This window comes from Euphorbia lathyris, chromosome 5 (assembly GCF_963576675.1).
Source record: "Euphorbia lathyris chromosome 5, ddEupLath1.1, whole genome shotgun sequence".
NCBI lineage: Eukaryota > Viridiplantae > Streptophyta > Magnoliopsida > Malpighiales > Euphorbiaceae > Euphorbia > Euphorbia lathyris.
Window position 1 is genome coordinate 35,121,637 of NC_088914.1, and position 5,231 is coordinate 35,126,867.

Sequence of the window (5,231 nt, forward strand, 5' to 3'; positions counted from 1 at the left end):
TGGGTAATTAATTTATTAGTCCCTATATTTTGATAAAACACACTGTTTAGTCCCTGTATTTTCAAAAACACACGGTAAAGTCCTTAACATTTTTCTTGATGAACTGTTTAGTCCCTAATGTTTTTCTCGGTGAACTGTTTAGTCTCTGCCGTTAGACTCTCATGAAGATTCTATTAGTCAATTTGGATTTGCATTCTTCTTTACCTTTATTTTCTTTTCCTTTAAACTCTAATGCATCTGAAATCAACTTTGACTATTCTTCTTATTGATTTTCTTCTTAATCGTTCAAATTCGTAAACATTGGGTCTGTTTTTTTTCTTGTTCTCCATATAAATAGCTTCTTTTTCTAAATTGGATTTCCTCTTCTGAAGTTTGAAGGTAAATAGTAAATGGTAATTTAATCATTTCCGAATTCATAAACGGTAAAAAATCTAACAAACAGATGGAAGGACTAAACAGTTCACTGAGAAAAAGGTTAGGGACCTTACCATGTGTTTTTTAAAATACAGGGACTAAACAGTGTGTTTTGTCAAAATACAGGGACTAATAAATTAATTACCCTAAATTAATTAAAGGATAAATAAATTAGGAGTTTTAATTAGATTATATTACTCCTATTATTATCCAATAAGGTTATTATTATTATCTTTATATTTAGATATATTAATAGATAATAATTAAGAATTCTATTCCGAATTAAATTCTTATTCAATAACCTAATTCTATCTAACTAGTTATTAGATACAAGAGATTATAAATACCCCCTACATAGTGATTTTCGAAATCCCCCAAGCAATCCAAGAGAGAGAATTTCGACCCCCCTGTTCGAGGACGAGATTATCTACCGCTTCCTTCCGTTCAATTGATTTTCATCTCTTTCTCTTTATCCTTGATCTTGTGTTGATTAATTAGAGACAATCTACTTTGGTTGTTATAAACGGTTGATTCTAACTTGATCTTCCATTGTTTTTGTTTTGTGCTCGGGAACTCGAAGTAAGAGTTGTGGGCACTTCGTTTGCAACGGTAGATAGAACTTCTGAAAGGTATTTCTTTTATCCCTCTTTATATGAAATAACGATTAACGGATCTTGGGTTAATGGAAATATAGGTTAAAATTTTTATATTTCCGCTGCTATACGTTTGCCTATTTTCCTTCACATCTAATGAAAATACAAGCAAATTTTTCAAAAAAAAAAAACTTCTCATGACAAAAATAGAAAAAAACAAAAGAACATTCAAAGTAGCATACCGCATTTTTATATTTATATTTGAAAATTAAGATTAATCTTGCTTAATACATCTTTAGTATCTATTTTTGTCCAAAAACGTCCAGTGCCTCCTATACTTTTAAAATGTTCAATTTACCTTTTGGACTTGTTTAAAGAAACCTATTAACCTCCTAATCCACACGACAATGTAGGAAGAGATTTTAGAAAAGTTGAAATGTGTACTCTTTAAGCAAGTTCAAGAAGTTAATAGATCGCTTTAAGAATGTTCAAGGGGCTAATAGATACATTTCAAAGAGTCACTTTAAGTAAGTTCATCGGTAAATAGAACTATTTTAAAGTACAAGGGACAATTGAGGTATATGGGTCAAACATACAATCATAGCCTATCAGCCTAATGACCACGTAAGTAGCCCGGTCCGAATCAGGCCTATAGTACATTGCCTATATATATAAACAAACCCCTTACAAGAGGAGGTTGGATCCATTACTTTCTCTCTCTATCTCTATCTCTCTCTATCCTCTCTAATATCAAACTGACTCAGGCGTTGGAGTGTTTGCAGTAATCGATCCCAATGCAGGAGTAGCCCAAAACCGGAGGGTAGCCCCACAATCTCTACGTCTCCATTATTTGGTGCTGTAAGTGTGGAGAGCAAGCGACCTTCTGATCCATTTCGTTCAAGCATGACTGGCCATCAGGCTATGTCGACTCCTATTAAGAAGATGTTCGTTGCAGCTACCACGGCATCTGGCTCCGGGTGCGAAGAGCCCTCTCTGAGCCCTATTAGGATGCCACTAAACTTTCCCCTCTGCTTACGAAGGTTGAGTCCGACGAAGAATCAGTGAGCACCTCCGTGCAGTTTTTTAGCATCATTAGAAGCTTTCAAACGACTCAAGTTGTATAGACAATCGCACAAATTAAGGAGCAACAACATACTCTACAGGAATATAACGCTAAAATATGGGAGTTCTTCAAAACTCAATGGTTTTCACGAAGGATGAACTCAACCTCAGCACTCCATATGCAAACCACTAAAATCACAATGCGCCCCGCAGCCCAACCCTGACCTCGCCACCCTCTCACACTCCCGTATTCCCCTCGACGGCACCTGTCAACCCCGAAAGATAACTCTGGCTCTCAAGAGGTTGAAGACCTGTTAGAATCCAAAATCCAAAGGTTCCTCGACAAGCAAGCTCTGGGTGGAATAATAGGAGGAAATATAACGTCAAGTGATAAGTCCTTAATTTACGTATTTATGCATGCATATTCATATTTATATTAATGCATTTAGCTTAGTTTAGGATAGGTTTTGGAAAGATTTCACTTGTTTGTTCATGATTTCTCCAGAGATAGGTTTGAAACACTTAAAAGCTCAATATGAAGGAATATCAGTAAGGAACAGATCAAAGGCAGAAGAAAATAGCCAAATTAGGGCAAAAGTACCAGTCCCGATCGTGATGCCCCAGTCCCGTTCATGATCGTGCCCAAAAGTTCACAAAAGACAGAAGACCATCTGTCGCGATCGTGACAGACAGATCCGTCAACTTTGCATGGCAAAGCAAAGTCACGAACGTGATACCCCTATCTCATTCGTGACCGGCATCTTCACTGCAAAAGGACATGATTCTTCAGTCTAAATACATCTATTTCATCCTGAATCATCATCTTTCTTCACCACGGGTTATGACTCTCCATGACAACACTTGAAGAGTTATAATATTGAAGAGACATGATTCTTCATCCACTATAAAAGGATACTCTTCTCACAAGACAGGACACACATACAGAGAGAAAGAAAGAAGAATAATACAAAAAAGTTCTAGAAAGTACAACAAGGAAGATTCTACAGTTTCTAAGCTTCTATTTCCAACATTGAATGAAGCAAGATCGAGAGATACACTTCCTCGAGATACAAGATACAAGATACAAATAAAAAGACACACATAGGCATGACAAACCTTACAGAGACCGTAAAAGGATTTACAACCCCTATACTCTCATTTGTTACAGTCTTTATTCTATGTATTCTTTACTTTTGACAAATCACTAACTCTGTCAAACACTTGTTTATTAAAATTACAATTCAATCAAAGTGCAAATTATTCTATGTTCATCATCTCATTCTATTATTGCTTCTATGAATATTCTAGGAAAATCCATTTAAGCAAGACATAAGAATATTTATCATTTTATGAAGTTAGAAGAGATTCAGTTCATAAAAGGATAATTATATCACATGATCCACTTGTTTCGTTTTTAATTCTTAATTCTAATTCACTACGATAGGTCGAGGAATTAGAATTATCTATCTGAAAGCATCCAAGTTATTTAATCCTGGATCGAGAGATTGGATTAAATATTTCTATCTGATACAACTGCAGTAAGTTTGGAAAGTGTTTTTGGGTTTAAACTTATTAAAATCTGTATGTATCCCGAGCTATGCACGGAATAGAAACTTAGAAAATATAATTTAAGTATTATTATCATTATTTCTAAATAAAACTATTTTACAAATCAAATTTACTTTCTGTAAACCAAGAGAAAATGAACTTATAAATTAAATCCGTTATAGCAGTTAATCAGCGTTTTCTGTGGGAACGATATCTTATTATTATTACAAGCGGAACCATGCACTTGCGGAATTCGCCTAAAATCAAGCAAAACTCCTCTAGTAAACCAGATCATTGACACTTATTTCTCAAGGGACTGGAAAACCCTAGACTCACTTTCTATTCAGGCACTAAACACCCAAATGACCACGTCGGTTCGTTCATCATTACTATCAACCTGTATTCAAAGGATGATGATATAATGTGCAAGGTTTTCCCCACCACATTGTCCCTAAGCACGCATGGATAGTAAAAAGGCATGACGCCCGAGTCAATCTACTCTTTTGACCTACTGAAAGACCTCTTCCTTTCCCGTTTCATGGCAGCTGCTAAGGTTAGAAAGATAAGCTCACACCTCCACAGCCTGCGGCAGAGACCGACCGAGCAACTTAGAAACTTCGTCTCAAGATTCCATCACTTGGCCCACCAAGTCAAGTGCATCAACTTGGAAGTCACTCATAATCAGTGTTGTAAAAGTCGATAGGCGCTAGTCGGGCGGACAAGACCTCCAAAGATTAATTGGGGATTAATCGAAGATTAATCGGTGATTAATCGGATTTGTATTTTTCTATTTTTTAGATTTATATTAAATAAATATTATATAAACACATTTAAAATATAAATTATATTATCTAAAAATAATAATAATAAATATTATATAATAGAAAAATATAAATATTTATTTTAAATAAATAATAACATAGTTATTAGTTAATACTAATTACTTGTATTATTTTTTACTAATTATAATTTATAAATTGGGCTGATTTTAACCCATTTCAGCCGATTTTAACCTGTTTTAGCCGATTTTTCTGCCTAGACCAATTTTTCCCGCCTAACCCGCCTTGTCCGGCTTAACCCGATTTAAACTGCCTAGGCGGAAGAAAATCAGGCTCCCGACTTATTCCGACCAGTTATATAAAGTCGGTCGGTGTTCTAAAAATCACTGATATATCAGCCGATTAGTCGCCGACTTGACCGATTTTTACAACACTGCTCATAATGGCTTAGCAAGAGGAACTTCATATGAACCACTGAAGCAAAAAATGCTTTCGAAAACTCCCTCGCTCATTTAAAGAGCATGTGGCCATGGTGCAAACCTTTGTCCGCTATGACCATTGCGACCGACCGATAGGTTATGAGGAGTCCGAGAAAGATAAGGCCAAAGGAGATTGCGAGTGTGAGGAAAAGGAGAAACGGCATGCAGACTTGAGAGATGGAGGAAGAAGCAAGAAGATGAGGCCCCAATGCCCTACCTACCCCAACATGAAATGGACCACCCGAATCCCAGATCCGTGACTAAGTCAGACGGCTTAACAAGACATGAGGTGCACTATTCTGATCGAGCAATCATCCCACCACCTTGCAAAACTGGGCAGTTTGTAGCTCTTCCTC